The sequence below is a fragment of the Hipposideros armiger genome, unplaced genomic scaffold, assembly GCF_001890085.2.
Source record: "Hipposideros armiger isolate ML-2016 unplaced genomic scaffold, ASM189008v1 scaffold_574, whole genome shotgun sequence".
Taxonomy (NCBI): Eukaryota; Metazoa; Chordata; class Mammalia; order Chiroptera; family Hipposideridae; genus Hipposideros; species Hipposideros armiger.
In genome coordinates this window covers 61,233-84,210 of record NW_017731924.1, presented here as the reverse complement: position 1 = coordinate 84,210, position 22,978 = coordinate 61,233, and positions in this window count along the sequence as shown.

The window sequence follows — 22,978 nt, the reverse complement described above, 5'->3', positions numbered from 1 at the left end:
TCCTGAATCTTACTCAGGTTTTACCCCAGGGTCTCTTTGGGGGCAGGGCTCTGTCTTACTTGCTGTTGGAGCCCCATTTCTGGGTCCAGCACGTGACACAGAGTAAACATTCTACAGTATTTGTTGACTTACTATGAATTCAATGGAATTGCATTTGACCACCCGGATGTAAATTTAATTCTTGTTTTGTGTGCACTCAGGGTTCTCTTTAGAGAACCGTATTGAGCGACACTCACGGCAGCGTCCTCCATCCCTCCGGCCTCCGCTATTAGCTAAGATTTCTCACACAGACGCTTGGAGTCTGGGGTCGCTGTCCAGCCTCTCCCCCAACCCACATCTGTCTCAGAAGCTTGGCCTTTGAACTAGGGAGACAGACTTTCTCCAATGTACCATTCAGAAGGGTTTCCATAGCAACTTCAAAGGTGCCAGGATGTCCCCCTCCTACACCTGGCTGCCTCCCTCCCTGTGAGCCATTCAGGTGACACCAGGCAGTTGGAATGCACCTCAGGTCACCTTACCAAGTGTTTCACAGCTGGCAGGAGCAGGTGCATCTATTAAATAAATGACTCAAGCTATGTAGAGGCTGGCGCATAATCTTCCTGCAACGCCAAAGAGAGGCCTGCTTTCATCAGCTCTACCGTCCGTGGGGACCCCTGAGCTGAATCGAGGGGCTCGCGGTCAGGGGGCATCGTCCATGGGTGGTGTGTGTAATATGCACCTATACAGTGTGTGCGTATAATATAAAATTGTACATATATAAATGTAATATAAATTATATCATCGTATATTCTATAGTATTTTAAATTATATCATGTAAAGTATATAATTACATATATATGCTATAAATTATGATGTACAGCATATGAAGTTATTACTAGTTATTATTTTCTGTATTAATTGTTTAGCTCCTTACAGTCTGGACCTGATTCCATGGTCCTTAACGCCATTCAATACTTAAATGCCAAGTATGACAACATGAGCTACAACCTCACTTTTCTGTATTCAAACGATAGAGATTATAAGAGAAAGTTTCCTCTCGTAATCTGTTGGAGTTGGAGGGGTGATTTGTTAGCACCTATTTTAAAGATATCTTTTCTGTTATTCTGAAATTCCACATCTAGTATGCAATATTTCCCACACTATTAATAATATCTAACTGTGAAGGTCCCAGAGCTGAACGGTTTAACCACATAAAGGTTTGTTAGTGTACATGCATCTGTGAGTCGCCTGGCATGTGTCTGGGCTTTTGTGGGTTCCCTCTGCACCCCTGGGAATCCTGGCCTGACAGGTGCCTATGTTTGGACCTGGGCTGGCACCTTGGGTAGTCTAGAGCAGGGGTCGGCAAACTTTTGAGACAGAAGAGCCAATCCTGTCCCTCACAACAATTTAAAAATCATTCGAGAGCCATGAAACAAATGAAATCACCATTATGTGAGTAATATCCTTTAAAAATGTTATAAATGAAACTGTGATAGTTTTATTTTCATTTTTAATTTTACTTAAGAGCTACATGTATGTACCCAAAGAGCCATGTGTGGCTCGAGCCGCAGTTTGCTGACCCCTGGGCTAGCCCCTTCTGGGCTACAATTCCCCACCCGGCACGTCCCTCATCAAGCTAGCCCCGGTTCCTTCTCACGGCAGCGGCCGAGTCCGAAACAGAAAAACACGTGGGCACGCGTTTTTTCAAGCTTCTGCTGACTTCACTAATGCTTTAGGTCCCATGGCCACGTCCAGAGCCACACGAGAGGCTGTGTCAAAGGGTACAGATGCCAAGAGTTTAGGGTTACTGATGCCAGCAGTCTGCTGGCCTGTGTCTTCTAACGTAATCACATTCTGGTCGGAGGACTTTGTTTGATTCCAGTCATTCCAAAGTTGTTGAATCTGGCTTTATGGGTCCCCAATGGGGTGACAGTCTGTGTGTTTTTCTGGTATATGTATGTTTTTATTTTGGTAATTATTAACAAAACTGTGCTCTCCAGTGCTTGGGGCAGGGTTCCCTGTGTCCATTCAATCTGGCTTCTTTATTCTGGGACTCAAATTTCATCCATCTTCTTCAAATTTTGTGTGCTGCGTATAGTAAATAATTGAGAAATATGTCAGAATTTTCCACCATAATCAGGACTTCTTTATTTTGTCCACCTCCATTATTATATATTTTGAGGCTGTTTTATTAGGATCGTATAAGTATGGGATTGTATTTAACCACCTGTGTTCATAAAACTATCCTTCTGGTCTTAAGGTACATTTTGTATGATGCTTAAAAACTAACTCAGCCTTAATTTAGTAATTATTTGTGTGGTATATCTTTTCTTACATTTTTATATTTAGTACGTCCAGGTTGTATCTCTTATAAGCAAAACATAGCTGTGGTTATTTTTTAAACCATTTGAAAATATTTTAATTAAAATGTTTGGTCTATTTATATCAGAGTATTCTGACTTATTTTTGTAATTTTCACTTTGTTTATGATTTTTCTACCTTTTAAGCTTTGTCTGTCCTTGTTTTGAACTGATTAGTTTTATTTGTTTACTTATTCATTTATTTTTTATTTTTTCAGTTACAGGTGACATTCAATATTGTTTTATATTAGTTTCAGGTGTACAGCATAGAATTAGACATTTATATAATTATTTTATTGGTTTTTAAATTATATTTTATTCATGCTCTTTGAAGCATTGCAATTGGCTTTTTATACCATGTAATTAATCTTACTCTTCCTAACAAGAAAACACTCTATTACTCCCATCATTATTTACACATGATAGTTCAAAATTTTATTTTGACTCATTTTATCATCCACAAATTTAACAGTATTATCATTATTATTATTACTTTATTCAGACAGTACCTGTATATATTTATTCATGTTTGCAAAATTTTTTGCTTAAGAGCTAAGATCTTGTTTCTTAGATATTCCTTTTTTTAAAAAAATATTTTTTTTCCAAAATAAATAGTTGAGTAACATTTTATCAAGGCTGAACTCTCTGTTTTCATTTGTCTGTTTGCCTGAAAATACCTTTATTTGTGAGATAGAGTTTTTGTGTGGTGTTTTTTGTTTGTTTGTTTTGGTTTTTTTAGCTGAACCATCCTGCCACCTGTTGGCAGCTCAGCAGCAGCTCAGCTCAGGTGGTGACTCAAACCAGTGATCCTGTTACTCAGAGCTCACACTCTTGAGTGAGTGAGCTCTTAACCAGCTGAGCCACTCGGCCGGCTGGAGTTTCTGTGTTTTGAAGATACCTTTTCATGTTTTCTGGCTTTTCTTTGTCTTCTTATTTCTTCCTTTTCTTTTTCTTCTTCTTTTTTTCTTTTTTTTTGACTAGTGAGAAGTTGCTATTAGTCTAATTATCATTCCTTCATAAATGATCTATCTTTCCTCTCTGCCTACTTGTGAGGTTGCCAGTTTGTTTGATTGTGGTCATCTGCTAGTTCATGGCAATGTGTCCAGGGTTGGATTTTGGTATATTTATTTATCTTACTCAGTATGCCCCTTTTTTTTCCTTTTTTTTTGTATTTATGGTTTCATGTTTTTCGAAGGTATAAAAGAAAAACAGCAATGAAAACTGTAAAAGCTACATTTTTGTTGTTTTATTTTCTTTATTTTCTGCTTTTAGGATCATGATTAGATATAAACTGTTATTAGATATTCATATTCTATCCTTAGTGTGTTTTAACTCTTTACTTTTTCCATCTCCTCATTCTTGAGAATGTTTTTGGGTCCATGCGCTATATATGGACTCTGGCTTCTCCTGTGTGTGTTTCATCTGTTCCTTCACCTCCTTCTGCTGTGTCCTCTGCATTTCCTCACTCCGCCTCCATTCTCACCACCTGGCTGAAAATGCACAACAGAAAAGACTCTCCTTAAAAAGTTAAAACTACTGTCCTAGTTTTGCCTGAGATTTGAAAAGAGGAAGGGATGCGGGGTCCTGGTTGTTGCTGCTGCCAAGCAGGGTCATGGAAACAGGAGGAGAACTTGTGACATTTTACTGTCCTTCCTCCGTCTTCCTGAGTGCTGACAACCGGTGGCCAGGACGGGGACAAGCCTCCCTGAAGTGACATTGGGTTAGTCCTTGGGGAATTGCTGTATGCGTTATCTCCTGGGTCTGACCTTGTTTCTAAGCTGCAGGAATGACTCTTAGCCTAGTGCCCTCTTCCCTTCTGACAACCACATGTGTCCTTGAATGGTCCACATCTTTGTTTGGAAATCAAAATAGGAGTAAGGGACCAATAATAACTTCTCTTGAGAGAGCTGTGCTTCAGATGGGGTGTCTTCCCCCCTGCCCCAGGAAACCACTCACACCTACAGACCTTGCTCTTTCAAATATGGAAGGTCTGAGTTGTGCTCTCCGAGTCCCCTGACACTCAGCTGAGTGCAGCACACTTCAAGGTGGGGTGATGTTTACCTCTTTACCACCTCATTCAGCTATTGGTTGAGTTACATGTTGCCCCAAATCCTCTTTCAAAGTAAAGCAAATTATATTTATTTAGAAATCATTCTTGACTCTTAAAGTTGATAACGTGGCACTTATGATACATGATGCTTTCTTGTCTAGTTTTGTTTCCTTTTTATTTCTGACTTGGAGAGGGTGTGGTTGGTAACATGATTGTGCTGTGCTTATAATGTGCTTATGAAAAGGGTGACAGCTGTTGAAATTTCCCCAGAGACATGCTTATATTGTAAAGGGAACAGTGCCAGGGAGAGAGAAATAAGAGAGTGATAGAAGCCAAAGGGTAATAAGAAAGGTTTGCTGATACTTAAGTGCTGTATATATAGAAAACTCACCTATTTCACAAAATGTCTTTGGGTCAAGTTTGGGAAACAGACATGTATACATAAAATGTGCCATCCCATTACTTATTAACTTACTCAATACAGAATACCCTCTACAGTGCCAATGTGTTGAACTAATGGATATAATATACAGTGTTTACATCGCCTTAGAAGTTCAGCATTCCTTGGTAAGAATGATCATTTGATGCCGTCTCTGAATACAGTTCTATAAATCAAATAATTGATGCCAGTAGCATCAAGGCTGTGGTCCTGGTTTTGAGGAGCCCAGACTCTCAGAGTGGGGGTCAGCTGGGTTAAGGATGGCATCCAAGTGCCACATTATGATAGGTGGCTTCAATTAAAATAGAAATACTTATTAAGACAACAATGTATTTTATTTGTTATAGACCCACATCCAACTCACATAGATAGTATGTATAATTTAGAGAAAGGATACACAATGTAAATACCTAGACTCCTCTCTCATTAAAAATTCTAAGTCACCACTTAATCAAACTCTGGTTTTCTCCAGGTTAATTCTACTCCAAATCTCTCAACTTGGAAGTAGAGTGTCCTAGCCCAGGAAGCAATATAAATCAGGGTTTGAGAAATGAAATCTACTTCACTGGACTGCTTATTGTGTGTTAAGGGCAAGTCTAGATCTAGGAAATAAGCTTTGTGTCTCTAGGATCAACTGGATAGCGGGGTGCTTCCTTCTTTCAGAAAATGTGTTTCTCCTAGTGGAAATGTTGTGAAAGGATTCATGAATTGGATTCTCTGAGCTTGGGCACAAAAATACGTTGTTTTATTTTCCAGCCTTCCAAGCCTCTGCCCTAAACCCAGTTCCCTCCACATCTCTTTCCATCTCTGATAGCCCATTAGAGTTTTCTCTATTCATGTAATTTTCATTTCTTCAAACAAAGTACAGCTGGTTCAGGAAAAAAATGTGTTGAGAAAGTAGCTTGCCTATAAATCCATTTGCTGCACAATAATTAATTTGAACAAACTCCAAAAATATGCTTTAATAACTTTTCAGATCCCAATTAGGGCCCAAATAAATGGCTTCCATTGATGGCAGAGCCAATCTGATTAGGTTTCGTGTTTGGTGAGCTCCAAGCATGCAAAATATCCACCCTGAGGGGCAGCAAGCAAAGTCCAAAGCATCAGATTTATTTAACCACATATGCATATTTATAAATTGCAACAGACTTTTCTAATTAATTTTGCATCATGCTAATGATTTTTTTTTTTTTTTGGTAACAACTGATTATATCAGGGAGAATTGCAGCCAAATCGAGGGCCATTTGCAGTCACTGTTAGTTTGGAGAGAAATGAAAGGAAGCAATAAAGAAAACCACTTTCAGGGACATGGTGCCTGAGAGGTAATTGCTGATTTCACCAAATGTCCACTGAAACAATCCCATCAATAACCATCGGTGAGTAAGACCCACTACGCTGGCCATTGCACAGCTATGTTCATTTGCAAATGAAACGTTTTCTGCTGAAGAAAACGATTACCTCAAGGTCTGTGTCAAGGATCGACATCCAAGAGCATGAAATGGCTCCACATTTCAAGAAGGGCAAACTATGAGGGCAGATGATCGGGCATCAGGTGTCATGGACAGGACACTGGGTTTAGCGGGAGGAAACCTGGGTCTTAGTATAATGTTCTGCTTCTTACCAGGAGTGATTCTTCACTGGCCAACTGGGCCTCCTGACCTAGGTCCAAGATAGATGAGGTGGGCTTGCATGAAAGAATAGCATTCATTGGATGGAAGAAATTGATGTCCTTTCTTAGCAAAGGTAGACGTGAGTCGTTAGAGCGAGTTGAGTCAAAATAGGAGGGTGTTAAATGGAGGTCCTGCTGAAGAAAAGGGAGTCAGAGATGTGAATGTGGAGGGTGGGGGCAGGTCAGTGTGTCCAATGGAGCCTACTAGAACAGAGTCACACTTGTATGTTAGAAAAGGCGCTGCAAGAGGCTCCTGGAAGGCCTGGCTTTCATCCTTTCAGTCAAGTTAGTCAAGGAGGGAAATAATGGTACCCAAAGCGTTTCTGCCTGAACATCTCTAGGTGTCTTCATGTGCCCATAGCTAAGACCGTACAAGGGTCAGGAGCTCACTGAGAAGATGTTAAATTCTCGGACCACAGCTTCTCACAGTTGATGGAGAGCGTTCTATCAGTGACACTTTTGTTGTTCTGTTGTTCGACGAAAAGGTATGAGCTAAACTTCCCATTCGAAAACCTTCCTGGCTTGTCAGTGAGAACAGAAGGCTTCAGGGTCCAAGCTGTGTTTCCCAAAGCTCGTCTCACCAAATGCCAGCACCTGGGAAAGGCTTGGAAAGCAGAACATTTGCAACTGTGTCCCTAGAGGGTGCTGCAGAGGGACTTGACTGAGGACTTACGTGCAGTTCAGGCTGGGAAATGGAGGGAAGTGAGCATATTCCCCAAGGCATCTGTTTCTCAGGACCCAGTCTGATCAAGGGCACTTGAACTGGAGGCTGAGGAGGAGACGCTGAAAAGGCAAAGAAACAAACTTGAAGGTGGATTTGCTGCGAGTGTACGTTAATATTTCTTGGCTGCATGCTTTAGGAACCCACTTGAGTTTGTGTAGGATCTAAAGAGAATCAATTCGATAGCGAAGGGCAATGTGTCACAGTTTACAAGGGCAGGGCTGTGGCTCGGCCCTGGGCATGGGCTGACTAAGTGGCATGTGGGCTTTTAGTCTTTTTTTCTCATATCAGCACACCCAATGCCATGTTTTCCAATCAACGTGGCAGGAAGTAGCTGCTAGTCATTCATCAGTTGCCAATATCCACTCAAAGGTGCATTCAGACTGTCTGAAGTCTTAATGTCCTGATTTCTGATTGGTTGGATTCGGAGCCGTTCCTGGATTATCAACTGTGGGGCGTGGGGAGGAGGCTGGGCCACAATATGTTCCCACCCCCTCCCTTGGCTGTTTTCACGATAACCATGAGGACCAAGGGGGAGGTCATGGTGGGGTGAGGGCAGGCCTGCTAAACAGTGGGTTTTCACTGCACATAGAGTCAATAATACTGGAAGAGGGGCTGATTAACCAGAAAAATAGATAAAAAGGCTCAGGGCATAACCAGCCTTAGTGGAGGAGAAAAGCAATTTGACACGTACCCTTGAGCCCCTCTGCAGAAGTGTGTGCCAGGCTCTGAGCAGCGTAGCTGTCTTCTAGTCATCACTGCCCCGTCCACCGCCCCCCCCCCCAGCATCACACAGTTGGAACAGCTCGGTGCTCAGTGAACGTGTGCGGAATGAATGCATGAATTACTGGAAAGTGGAGGGAGCTTGAGGCTGCTGTTACAAGGAAAGCTTTCTCGACAGAAGGGAGATTAGTTTATTTGTGGAGACATGTTTCAGTTGGGCTGACTAACTGTGGAGCCACCGTGGGGAAGCCCTGCTCTGTTTCAGTAGCCGGGGGTGCCTGACGTGCGAATCAGCACCCAACCCCAGTCCTGGTGAAGAAGTTAGATCTTTAATTGTCGACTTAGCAAGACCCACCTGGTAACAAGGTTCATTTTCTTTTCTGAGGTGCATCCTCCCTATTAAATTCCTTCTTTAGTTCAGCGTAAGTTTTCTGCATCCTCTTTTGCGTGGTCAGATCGCTGCGCCTCACATCCCATCAATTGTTTTCAGTTACCATCTGGTGATTCCTAGAATTGCTGCGGGTAAACTTGCTTACTTGCTCAGTTATTTGTTTGTTTGTTTGTTTGTTCGTTCGTTCGTTCGTTCGTTCATTCATTTAAATGTACATTTGCTGCCTTGTGTGTTTTTACCTTGGTCAGCATTCGCGGATTCTGCATTCTTAGAAGGGCTCTACATTACTAGGGACCGTGCCGATGGCAAAGCATATGACCAGATATCAAGGGGATGGGACTAGGGAACGTGGAGACAGGGATAGAGTAACTAATGTGAAATTCCCAGACCCCCTGTCCTTTCCACGCACAGCTATTCTGGATTCATGGTTGAGACAGCACGTGTCTCCTCCAAGCCAATTGAAGTCCTGGTTTGAATTGTCGAGCATTGAATGAATGTCCCTTTTGAGTACCTAGTAGATACCAGCCACCATCTATTATCACATGATAGTCATCTTGGGGGGTTGGGAAGGATTGTCACTATTATCTCTTCTTGGCAGGTGAGCAGATGGACTTGGGCTAAGTAATCTAGTCAAGGTCATCAAGCTAATCTAAGGGAGTGCTGTCACCCTATGTTATTAAAGCCGACTGTATTTAACTCTACCTCCATATTGTGAACCAATGCTTCAAATGAATACACACCTTCCACTGAGTGGTTCCCAGCACTAGCTGATGCTAGAACCTTCTCTTTGATGAGTGGTTCCTTCACCATCTTGCTCTAACAGCAATCGGGTTCTCCTCAGAACTGAATTTTCTGTTCTGGATTCAGATTCATTTAGAGTTCATACAGGCATAAAGGGGTGCCTGTCGCCCCCTCCTCCCTGCGGCTGCTTTTAATGACTTTTCTTTCTTCCTCTCTGAAGCAGAATAAAACAATCCATTAAATAAGTAAACAAACAAAAGAGACACTCTTTAGAACAGGTAATAATGATGCCCATCTCGTGAATTAAGTTACTGAATTAGTTGTTGTAAGTTAAGTGCTTACCCAGGATTACCACAGTGTTAGCTATTATTAGCAGTATTAGAATTATGTTTATCTACTATAGATCTTAAAAGTAATATAACCTATAAATCTGGTCATCTCAAAGAGCTGCAGTGCTTTTTGGGAAGTAAACAAAGCAGTTGCTTCAATGTGCATCATACACTGGGAGCAGTTCTTACTCAGGCAAGCTGGTTTTATATTCATGACAAGCGTTTTCCGTTTTAATATGTTTGCTTACATGAGATGCAGATTGTAATTTAATGGCAGCCTGTTTAATTATGCCTCCATTTGTATAAATTGTAATGTTGCTGCTGAATAAATGAAATAAAAAAAACTCCTTCATTTCCTTCTCAATATTTAATTTAAATCAATGATAAACAGCGGCCGTCGCTTTGAAACAATGTTAATTAATATTCAGAAGACTAAATTTCTTTTTGGATGTATGGTATGTTTGATGTAATTCAACTGGAAAAAAGATTGATAGAGCTAAATAACTGCTAAAGAGAGGGAAAAATACTGTACAATTCTGCTCAATCCATTTCTAACAATGGAAAAATGTGCAATATGGGCTTTACGTTTTCAAACTGTTCATTTAATTATTATCCAATAGGTAACTGACGGTTTAGCTGTAGAAATATTTTATACATAGACCACATACTTATTCAGATTGTTGAAGCTTTATTTTTCTTTCAAGTTGACCTGGCCCATTTGTGTCTCCTATTAAAGAATAAATAAGGTGAGGAGAGGAGTGAGGGCAATAATTCTGCTGAGACTCTATTAACCCGACACTATCTAGTACCAGGAATGTAAAGATGCATAATACCCAACGGTGGCCCTCAAGGAATTTATAATACAATGTGAAGGTCCAGAAAAATTCAGCCTTAATACTGACACAGTGGTGAGTGCCTTCAGTATCCATGGCAGGGAGGAACGCAGGGCACAGTCACCATTGTCAGTTACATCACGAGTGACATCAGCACTGTCACCATTATTACTAATAATTTCATATTGAGTCTCTACTACATGACAGTGTTCTGGGTGGTTTTTATGAGCCCATTTCATCCTTGTAATCCCCCTGCGTGAACACCGAAGCCCGAAGATATTCAATCATTTCCAAGAAGACAGAGCTAGTCAACAGCAGCCAAGGGACCCAACTTTGGTAGTCTGGCTTCCAAGTCCACGTGACTCCCCCATCACATGGTCAAGTTCACAACATAAGTGCATGGGGATGTCCAGAGAGCCAGGCCAGGCTAAGCCGATGGGCTTGGAAAGGGCACAGGAGTCTGTTCTGGGGGCTCCTGCTGGGAAGGGCAGCTGGTCAGGCTAACACACAGAGCAAAGGGAGGGATGACCAGTATAGCTCCAGCATCATCGGCACCGTGAGCTTGTATCCCATGGGTGACCAGAGCAGAGAGGGAACCAAGGAAAGGGTCCACTGTGAAGCTGTAAAACTGGAAGACCCCAAGGGGCCACAGGACACTGGAAGAATGTGCCCGTTTTGAGAGGAACCCTCCCTGGTAGGTCGAGAGCAGAGGAGGCAGAGCGCCATTTAGGAAGGGGAGCTGGCACACTCCCAGCCACTGCAGGGGTTGGAGTCAGCAGGGCTGGTGAACGGGATTCGATTAGTTTTATTGAGAACGGTCAAGGCAAACCCAGCCTGAGAGGCAGAGCCTGCCTGGGAGGGGGTGGCAGAGGTGTTGGAAGTGCTTGAGCGTCACCCCCATGCAAGAATCTGGGTGTTGCCAGCAGAGGGGACCTTAGTGGGCAGCCGTGTGACCAGCAGCTATGACTCAGTCTTTCTCAGCTCAGCATCAGGGAATATGACTACTGTCATTTTAGGTCTAAGAATGTTTCATCACGACCATCTCAGAAGAGAGGGCAGGCTCTGGTCTGTAACTGACGCCTGGGCCATGCCTCTCCGATGCCAGTGCCAGAGAAGAGCATCGCCAGAGCAATGGCTCTGCCACCTTGCTTGTACCTTAATTGGCCAAGGGGACAATGACTTCAGCTAACGTGGACCTTGAGAGAGCACACCCTGTGGTCCCCCTGGGACAGGAGAGAATGGGAGGCTTGTCAGGAGCTGCACCCACGCCGTCTCCTTTTCACCTCCCTGTGTCCCCTGGGAGGTTGTCGTGAGCCAGTTTCTCATGGCCTCGCGGGTTCTCAGGAAGTGTGAGGCTTTCTGCCCCGTGGCCTCAAAATACAGCTTCAGAATACAAAGCTGCTCAGTTGCAGTCTGGAATTGGTGCCTTAGAAAGGGGGTGCATTTGTTTCCTAGGGCCGACAGAACAAATGGTTCCAAACTTGGTGGTTCGAGATGACAGGAGCTCACCCTCTGCAGTTTGGGAGGCCTGGAGTCTGGCACTAGGGTACTGGCAGGGCCACACTCCTTCCCAAGGCTCTTGGGGAGGGTTCCTCCTGCCTCTTTCAGCTTCTAGTGGTCCCCGGTATTCCTCGGCTTGTGGCCGCATCATTCAGATCTCTGCCTCCATTTTCATATGGCCTTTTCCTCTCTGTGTGTCTGTGTCTCATCTTCCTTAAATCCATGGCGATTTCATCTCAAGATTTCTTCGTTAAGAATGATTGAATCCCCTAAGATGTCATTATGTGCCGTTGTGTGTGGTACCACCCCAGCAGAATGACCCGTGCCCTCCTGGGTTTCCCACCACAGGCGTGGGGCGTGCCTGTCTAGAGAGCACCCCCTGGATTGAATTCATGCTCATGGTGCACATGTTGAGCCTGGCAGCCTGCGCTGCTTTCAAGGATGATTTGTGGTCTCCTCTCATCCGAGCAGCTCATGGAGGGTAACCTTAAACTTGAAGGGGCATGGCATTCATTTCTCTGCTGGCCTGACAATAGAAATGAGCAAGAACTGCCAGAGTCATTGTAAGAGCTGCAGAAACTTCCTACAGGAGAGACACCTGCCCCTAAAGGGGGACATCGCCCACTCTGCGACAGATCATTCATTCAACCTTGGTGACTTCTTAAGTGTCTGTCTTGTGATAAGGTGCTTCAACATCTTCTGGAGGTGAGGTCTGATGTCGGTGTCAGGAAGGAGAGACTAGACTTGTGCAGAGCATGGGCTTTCGGGATGGGAAAAGGACAATAATTAACACAGGTTTTGAGAAGGCATGCCAGGGAATTCCTGTATGATTTTAGCTGGTCTTATATTAGGTTTATTTCTATGTATTCTGCACCTGGTAAATCTAATACAATGATTTTACAGTTGATCTCCAATTTCAAAGTGTTGTCCTTGACAATATGCTTTGTATGATTTCAATCTTAAGTTTGCTGAGGCTAATTTTGTGCCCAAGCATATGACCTGTCCTTGAGAATGTTCCATGTGCACTAGAAGAGAATGGACAGTGTGGAGTTCTAGGATGAAAGGCTCTGTAAATGTCAATTATATCCGTTTGGTCTAATGTGTCATTAAAGGCTGATATTTCCTTATTGATTTTCTGTTTGGATGATCTATCCCTAGTTGTCAGTGACAAATTTAGGTCCGCTACTATAATTGTGTTTTTGCGAGTTTCTCCTTTTAGTTCTGTTAGTAGTTGCTTTATATTATATATTTTGGTGCTCCCTGATTGGGAGCATGTTATGTCTTCCTGTTGTACAGTCCCCTTTATCATTATGAAATATCCATTTTATCTCTTGTTACCTTTTTTGTCCTGACACCTGTTTCGTCAGACATACATATGGCTACACCCGCTTTTCTCTGGATGCCGTTTGCTTGGAGTGTCGTTTTCTCTCCTTTCACTTTGAGTCTATCTTTGGCCTTGTAGCTGAGGTGTGTCTCTTAGAGGCTTTAAAAAAATATAGCCAGAGTTTGGTCTGCATGGGCGGGCACGAATGGCAGCTGTCTCCAGGTGATTTCTGTGCTCAGATTCATGGTTACCATTTAATGATGGCCTGACTCAAGCAGTATCCATTCAGTGCAGGCAGGACCCCCGCCAGAAAGTGGGAGCAGAGAAGAGAGAAGCCAAACCTGGGGAAGGCGCTGGCAGGAGCCCAGTCAGGTTAGGGTGAAACGAGGAAAGAAGAAAGGCGTTTACCCATATCGACAATGCTCATACTTTCGTTTTTTGATTGATTGATTCATTGATTGATTTTTACATCCTGCTACTTAAGAAGGAGGCTTGTCTCTGGGAACAAATAGTGCTTTGAGATAGAAAGCCTTGAGATAAAATACCAGCTAGTTATTAACCGAATAACCATATCAAAGTCACAGCTTCTCAGATCCTCACTTTTTTAATATGTAAATTGGGGATAATAATAGCTACCTAACCGGTAGATGACTGTGAGGATTTGATGCAGAATTCAAAGGTAGACACAACTCTAGAGTATCGAGTGCCTGGTAAACACACAGAGAATGTGAGCTTGCCTGCTTCTTTCTTTTTCATCCTTCCTTCTACTCCTCACGACAGCCGTGTCTGAAACAAGAGTGGGTGCTGAGTTATGAAACCCAACCACTGACTCCAGTGTGACTCTAAAGAAGAAGTCGGCGATCTTTTTCTTTGAGAGCCATACAGTGTGATATTTTAGGCTCTGTGGGCCACCCTGTAGCAACTACCCAGCTTTGCTGCTTTGCACAAAAGCAGCTCTGGACAATAGGAAAAATGAATGTGTTTGGTTGTGCTAATAAAAGTTTATTTATAAAAAAGCAGATGGTGGGCCATGGCTTGCTGACCCCTGTTCTAAAGCACTGCTGACATGTTTTTATGACTATTACTTGGAACACCAGGGGACTTGACTCATGAGGGAAGGGAGTTACGTGCTTGATTGGGAGAGCGTTTCCTGCAGTTTGCAGGGAACTATGATTAGTTTCCTGCACGTGAGGCTTAAATTGGACCCACTTCGAGCTGATGAGCTGATCCTCTTGCGCCTCGCAGGTGGGTTTGGTCACACGTGGGTAAAGAGTAGAGCTTAGTTTACGGCTCAGCATTTTCCTTGCTAAACACTGTCATGGAGTAGAAGGTCTGGAGGGAAGTGTTTTTCTGTTTCCCAATTTAGGGGCAAAACCCCCTCAAACCATCCAAAGTGTAAAAGGCATGTCATTCACCGTTCTTCAGTTGTCCCCCTCTTACTGGATGATATGGACTAGAAGAGTCACTTCCTGCTTCCAATAAACTGTTTCTCGTTAAGCAACCAAATAAAAAGACTAAGTTACACTATAGAATTTATCAGAATGACATAATATGAAGTTGACAGGAAACATACAATTGTGAAGAAAATTGTTCAGTTCAATAAAAATTTATTGAGTCTGAATGCCAGGCATTGGGATCTTATGTGCATGATCCTGAGAATAACTGACAGCCCCTACTCTCAGGAAGTTCATGGTCTAGTATGAAAGAATGAGATGGACAAAATGACTTTTAAAAGTGGGGTAAGTGTGGCACCAAGTCCCAAGCCTCTAAGTAGCAATAGTGTCTAAGAAACATCTGGTGGCTTGTGGCCACGTCCAGGTGGCTTCCTGATGGAGGATGCCCAGGCCATGCGTGACTGTAGGATGTCACCCAGTGCCAGCTACCCAGGTCAAGCCATGGGTCCTGGCACCAGTACTAGTTCCAGGTCCCGGGAGGAAGGGACACGTCTCTGTATCTTCACAAAGTCTTAGTGTATTTGTCCAGGCTCTTATCGTGCAGAAAAGAAAAGATGGAGGAGGTGGACGAGGAAGGGAGAAATGAAGAAGGCCAGAAAAGTTTTACAAGTGTTAGCGGGCAGGAGATAGAAGCGAGGGATTGTAAAGACAACAAGAGAGAAGAGATGGAGAAGGATCCCCACCTAAGTCAGAGCCGAAAGGTTCCACAGCGGTCACACAGCCTACGATGCGTCAGCTTTCTCTCAAGGGCCAGACGGTCAATCTTTTCGGTGTTGAGGGTCACGTGGTCTCTAAAACAACCACACGGCAGCCGTTGCAGTAGATGCTGTGGAAGTAAATGGGCTCGGCTGCATGTCCACCTACCGTTTATTTACGAGAGCAGGTGGCTGGTCTGCAGGCTGTAGTTTGCCGACCCCTGAATTCTAACCCGTCATCGTCAGCCGTACAGGTGGCGCCTCGTCAGCCAGGCTCCTGGTAATTTCACGTGCCTCGTCTCACTTCATCCTCACGGACATCCCTGTGAAGCAGGCCCTGTTTTTCTCATTTACTAAGGAAGAAATTGAAGTGTGAGCACGTTGTACCGGAACAGGCTCCCTCGGTAAGAGCGACTGGGTCTCAGGGATGTGTGTGTCTATTTTTAGCCGCCATACCATACTGTTTCTCAGCTTTCTGGAATATGTCAGTCACTCAGTTCTGCAGTGTAGGAAATGGGGGTCTGGGAGAAGGTAGGCGACTTGCTCAGGGCTGTCAGTAGGCTGGTGCCACGAGTGGGGACTGGAACACAAGGATCCCAACTCCTGCTCCTGTTCTTTGTCCAAAGCACAGACAGGTCCACCACGCCCCAGTGTGTCCACGGGAGGCACCACTCCCAGACAGACTGGCTTCCTCTTGAATGTGTCTGGACTTGGTATCATTTACAATGGGGAGTTTTAATCTAACTTTTTTTTTTTTAAACTAAGAAACAATACATTTTCCCCTGAGTTGTTGAAATGAAATGATTGCGTTGAATATTGTGAGAAGCTGGCAGAGTTCCAGAGAGAACAATGCAATTCTAATTTGATGGGTTTTCAAGTTTTCGCCTGTAGATCCCTGGGGGAGGGTGAGGGATGCTGTATTTTTCTTTTCAAGCGTAAATGGACTGTTTGCAACCTGAGATGACAGTGTTAGCAATTTGAGATGAGTTCATCTCCAAATACACCTAATGTTAAGTATCATCTAACAGCCACGGTCCATTCATTCTGACCATGAGAACCAATACCAATGAACCATGAGCTTCACAGTGCAGGGATACAGGGAATCCTCGGGCTGATCAGAAGGGGGTGCTGCTGCCCAGCAACGGGGTCTCCTACCTTCTCTGCGTGAGGGTTTAGAGGAGTGGGAAGTAAATGAGGCAGAGGACACAGGACACGCAGGAGGACTCCGGGTCAAGTTGGGAAGGAGACGCAGTTTTCATAGAAGCCTTGTTTTCTGTCCCATCCCGTTCACATCCATTCACATCGCATTCCATCCTGTCAATTAAATTCAATATTGTTCTGCCCTAGACGTGATGGGGCCACTGTGAGAATTCAGTGGGTTCACATGAGCTGCCAAGCACAGTATTTGACACTTGTTAGAGCTCTACCCCTTCTTGTTCTAGAACCCAATAAAGCAAGATTTGTAGCTCAATCGTACTGTCGTTTAGATGCCTGATGTCAGTCCAGTTAAACTTCTTACCTCTATTAATATGACTAATAACTTGCTATAACAGTAATAATAATGTTAATGATAATGGCGATACAATTATAATAAAAGATTTAGTCGAAGAAGGCATATTTCCCTATGGAATTACAAATACTTCCATTGGCTCTGACAACATTTCTTTGAAAGTCAGTCTGTAGGAAATACTATAATGATAATCATAGCGAAATTTTTTAAAATTAAATTTATTGGGATGACATTGGCTAGTAAAATTATGTGGGGTTCAAGTGTACATTTCAATAATACATCACCATATATTTGATCCCACCTTTCCTCGTCTACCACCCCTTCCCCTCCTCCCTTACCCTCTGGTAACCACCAAACCATGGCTTGTGTCCAGGAGTTTTTGTTTCTTTGTTTGTCTTATTCCTTTGTTGCTTTCATTTTTATATCCCACACATGAGTGAAGTCATATGGTTCTTGACTTTTTCTTCCTGACTTATTTTGCTAAGCAAGATCCATCCATGTTGTTGCAAATGGCACTATTTCATCTTTTCTTATGGCTGAATAATAGTCCATTGTGTATATGTACCACATCTTTATCCAATCATCTATTGGTTATTTCCATATCTTGGCCACCGTGAATAAATGTTGCAGTGAACACCGGGGTACATATATCTTTATGGATAAATGTTTTAAAATTTTGGGGGTACATATCTAGAAGAGGGATTGTTGGGTTACATGATAATTCTAGTCTTAATTTTTTGAGGACCCTCCATGCTGTTTTCCATAGTATAGTAGCCAATACTTAATAGGATCGTTTATACGCCTAGGATTGTACTAAACAGCATATATTTCATTTCTCCCTCACAACAAAACTCGATGACTCAGGTTCCAGTATTTTCCTCATTTGACAGTTGATGAAAGTGAGGCACAGAGAAAGTAGGTAGCTTGTTCAAAGTCACAGATATTTTAATTTTCAGAGTCCCTGTTTGACGTGAGGGTGTCTGGCTGCAGACACTGTATTTTCAAGTTTCCATGGCGTGCCCAAATGGAGAGGCTGGGTTAGCCCTTGTTTTATCTGCTGTATGTACGTGCACTCTACAGCTAGGTGTTCTAAGCTGCCCGCGTGCCTCCTATTCACTTACTCCTCCCTTCATGTACATTCCTGGCTCACAATGCCCTGGCATCGCAGCATGAGAGGATGTGTCTTATCAATAGAGAATTCCAACCTGGTATCTCCTGGTCTGGGCAAAACCAGTTACTTTCATTTTTCATAGCACAGTAGCTAATATACACATGAAATATGTTTCCAGTCACTGATGCTTAGTCATTTATGACACTGCACATTTCAAAATTTTCCTTTTCTCTCAAATGAAAGATATCTGTAGAGTAAAAATGGGAGTTATCTGCCTGTGAAGATACGCAAAACTCACTTTCCTTGCAATATCATTATTATTGAACTTATTTATTACCGATAGTTGGTAAGCAATTAGGGCTTAAAAAAGCAATGGTTTTGTTTAATTCAAGATACTGTGGATCAGCCTGGCGATTCCTCTGGCCTGGGCTGCTTGAATACTGTCTTCATGAACAGTTAAATTCCAAATAATTTAACATGTGTTAACAAAAGTGTAATAGAAACCATTAGACTTCCGGTGAGTCCGAGGAGAGAGAGAACCAGAAATCTTTCACGTGGAAGAGATGTCTGTGAAGAACCACAGGGAACTAGATGGGCCCTTCATGCTCTCTCAGCACGGACTCTAGCCCTTTGTGCAGTACTGGTGAGTCTGTGCGGGCCACTGTCCCCCACCGCACGGGGTGGAGGACAGAAAATGTACCTGCATACAGACTCTTATCATCCCACACGCAGCTGGACTTCTCATAGCTCCGTAAAGGTCTTACCAAAAAATAAGTACAAATGAGTTTGAAGCACGTTACACTGTCTTCAAGAAGTTTTCCATCTTGTGGGGAGAAAGATCTCCCGGCATAAGCCCAGAGTTGGGGTGCTGCCCCTATGGTCTTTGCTTTTGGTACTTAACCATCCTGCAGTTCTGTGCAGGAAGTGCCCCAGAGCTGTTTCTCCCTCTTTTTTTCCTTTCTTCTCATCTTCACATTGAAGTTTCAGTGCCTGTGATGGTTGCAGTCACGCGATTCTGCATCTGAAGGCAGTGATGCTAACATGTTTGGTCAAGGAGATGATGCAGTTCTTCTTTCAATCCTGAGACTCAGCACCCCAGAAAATTAGACATGAACTCAATACACAGAAATAACTCCATGACTCCATTCTGGACAGAGCTGGGCCTCCAGTCCTTGTGAAGATTCTTCTGTTATTTTATTTTTTTTGACAGATTGAATCGTTGCAAAGACAGCCACACTGCTCGTCTCTAACCCTCCAAAACTGTCAGTTTCAATCAAGGGCAAGGGCTAGCCATGAAATTAAGAAACGCTGAGGAGAAGCGAAGAGCTCCAGGAAAGAAGGGGGCTCTTTCGGAATGTAAATGGCGGGGATGAGCTCTGTGGCTGTTGGAATAATTGCCTGAAAAATGGGCAAGTCATCTCTCTTTATCCCTCCTGGGATATGTCTATGTGTCAGTGGAAGAAGGACAGAAGGAGTAAAGGAGGAAGAGGAGGAGGGGAGAGAAAAGGGAAGGAGGAGAGTGAGGAGGGGAGAGAAAGAATATGGAATGGGGTGGTGAGAGGGACTTTTGCCTCCCAGGTCCATTCTTAAGTCTTCCACTTCATGGCGTTTCCTAGATGGGTGTTTTTGTTTGTTTGTTTTTTATTTTTTATTGGGGAATTGGAACAGCACTGGGGAATTGGGAGAAGGGGAACAGACAAGTTGCTGTTGTTTTGTTCTTCAGTCTAGTTGTGGAGGATGTTGTTTCACTGGCCAAGTTGGCACCATCATTGCACTCTTCCCGGGCGAGGCAGATCAGTTGCCGGCTTCTGGATGGCTCACGCTGGCTGCTGTCTACACACGGTAGCCCATGGCAACCCACTGCATCAGGGGCTGCAGCCTACGCTGTAGCAGGCGACTCACGGCAGCCCAGCTCCAGGTTGAGCTGTTGTTCAGCATCTTAGCTGTGGAGGGCAGTGTCACTGGCCCTCATATGTGGCATCCAAACCCGGGCCTTCTGGAGTCCCAACCCAGCTCTTAACCACTGCGCCACTTGGCCGGCCCTAGATGGGTGTTCTTATGTCAAGACAACCTTTTTGGTTCCCAGTTAAATTTTTGTTAAGCGGGATCATTTCTGCAAGTTGTCATTTCCCTGTTGAGTGACTGATGTCCCTATGCCAAGTAGAATAACTTGCACTCTGTTTATGTCAGCTATCTTTCAGGTTCTTAATATTTAGTTGAATAAATGATTCAGTAAGAAGTTCAAAGGGATTGAACACAGAGCTTGGAATTCTTTGTTAAAATCACATGCTCAAATATGTACATATTTTTTTTGTTTTGTTTTGCGCCTTTTTGGGGGATGTGACTCCACTGTTACCTGAATGAAACGTGGCACCTGGGGATATGCCAGTGCCCTGGAAAGACAGACAGCATCCTTTAGCAGCAGGTCACAGGTGGTCACCTGCACAGCCTAGATCATGCTCTGCCAAGAAACCAGGGGACCATTGGCAGTTATTCAAACTATGGATTTGATGTGATGATGCTGGCTGTATTCCATGGAATTTATGGCCTGCAAAGTTATCCCGCATGTTAGGGTAAGCGGACAGTTCTGCCCTTCATCTATTCTGCACACAGCATGAATTTTACTTTGTGGTGTAAAGAAAGAATTCCCAAGCCCCATTCAGTAAGCTCTCCATACTGGAAAAGTCAGCCCTCTTTTGTTTCTTTTAGGTTTTTCAATTAAACATTTTTTAGCAGATAATATATTTACATGGTTCAAAATATAAGACTATCCACAAAGATACTGAGGGGACCAGAATATGCCACCCCAGAGTACACTACTTTGGTGTGTGGATTATTTGGAGCTGCAGACAGTTGGGGTCCAGCAGATTTAAGAATGAACACACACACGCGCACGCACGCACGCACGCATGCCAGACAATTAAGTTCGCTAACTTTCCATTATGCAGTTACACAGTGGAAAGTTCACAAACTTAATTGTCTGACCTTTACATAGTACCTCTCCCTTAACTGCCAAAGAGAATTTAATAGGGGGTCTGTACCAGGAAGACAGCTATTACCAGAGATAACATTTTACATCACAAACACCGTGGCATGCTGTGGCAAACGCTGATTTACCAAATATTTGTTCTTCCTGTCTTTCTGTGAGCTGTCTTCCTCCCCTTTGAAACTCCAGACCCCTGCCGCCTGTGTTTAGCTCAGGATGGCACATAAGCCTCAATTACCCGAGTGCCTAGAAGCCTCTTATTTTTGGGGTCTTCCTTACTTGTAAAATTTGTTTTTCCCCTGTTAGTCTAATGGCAACTTAATTATTAGACCAGCCAAAGAACCTGGAAAGGAAGAAGGGAAAAGTTGCCCACTCCTACAGTTTAAACACAGCATCCATTTTTCATAATGCCCCCTCCTACCTGGCTCACCCCTTTTCTCAAGCTTTATTGGGGTATAGTTAACTTACAAAAAAACGTACACATTGAATATATGCATTGGGTGAGTTTAGACCTATGTACACGCCCGTGATATCATCACCACAATCAGGTACTAAACATAATCTGTTGCCCTCGAAAATTAATTTCCTTGTGTTCTCGTGTGTGTGTGTGTGTGTGTGTGTGTGTGTGTGTGTGTGTGTGTGTGTGTAAGATGAGCTGTAGCCTCTTCATATATTTTAAAGTGCATAATACCATATGGTTAAGGATAGGCATTATGGTGTACAGAAGATCTCTAAAATTTACTCCTTTTGCTTCAGTGAAATTTTATGCGCTTTGATTAGTAACTCCCCATGTCCCCCTCCCCCCAGTCCCTGGCAGCCACCATTCTATTTTCTGTTCTGAGTTTGACGATTTTAGATACCGCCTATAAATGGAATCACACAGTGTGTGTCCTTCTGTGCTGGCTTACTTCACTAAGTATAATGACCTCGTGGTTCATCCATGTTGTCACCTTTCCTTATTTCTAAGGGTGAATAATATCCAGTCGTATCTATATACCATCTCTCCTTATCCATTCGTCTGTCGATGGACATTTGGGAGATGTCCTCTTCTCGGCTCTTGCAGATAACGCTACAGTGATCATGGGGTGCAGGTATCTCTGGGGAATTGAGTCCTCTTAGGACTTATTTCACTCCTATACCGGGGCTGGTTTTGCCAAGATTGCTTTTTATTCAGGCCATTTCTCAAGGTCACCTATGCAGCTGGTAACCTTGAAAGATGAGGGCGTATTTTCTCTTGGACAAATAGCAGGCTACGTTGATCTCTGTAGGTTCTTTACATCTTCCTTTTCACTTCTCATAGCTGTTACATGATATGTAATTTTTGTCCAAGCTTTATGTACTTTCTTCTTTAGTTTATTTCCTGTTAATTTTTTCTGTTGATACTTTTTGTGCTTTACTTTTCCAACTAAAAAAAAAATCTATATTTCTGTATCTTTATACATTCATATTTTTTACTCTATATACTTTTGTGACTTACCTTTTATTATCCTTTATTTAAGTTTTTAGTTTTTGTCTCTATTTCCACTGATTTTGCATTGTTTACATACTCATTGCGATGACATCCGGGCATCTTGAAGGACAGGAGGCCATCCCTCAAGCCGCTCTGGCCACAGACTAAGCATAATGGCAAACAAACTGCAGGTGAAGCGGGCAGCCGGCGTCGCTGGTCACCCCCCCCCCCCCTTAGTAAAGATGGGCCAGGACAGAAGGACAGTCCCTCTGTCCATGGGACTCATTTCTCCCTTTACCACGCTGTTTTCTACGCGAGGGTTTTTAGGAAAATAGACATTCTGCTTGTCCTAAATAAACTTCTCCAATCGGCTGCAACTGCTGCTGCTTTAAAAAAAAGGGGAAATTTTGTATCAGAAGCTGGAGCTTTGTATTTCACACTGAACCCGAGGTGTCTAATGCATTTATCCGTGTGACAGGCAGGTGCCCACTGATATAAATGCACACCAAGGGGGAGTAACTGATTATCATACCCAGTGGGGAGGAGGGCAGGAAGCCTCAAAGTTTAGGATTCACAGAACAGGAAACACTGGGAAAGCAAAGGGCGGGACGTGGGAGGGGAAGGCAGCCCCCAAGTGGGTCAGGTAGAGGGTACTTTATGATGAATTTGTGCCTGAGTGATTAGATGGGAAGCTCTAATGGAGGCAAAGGTGC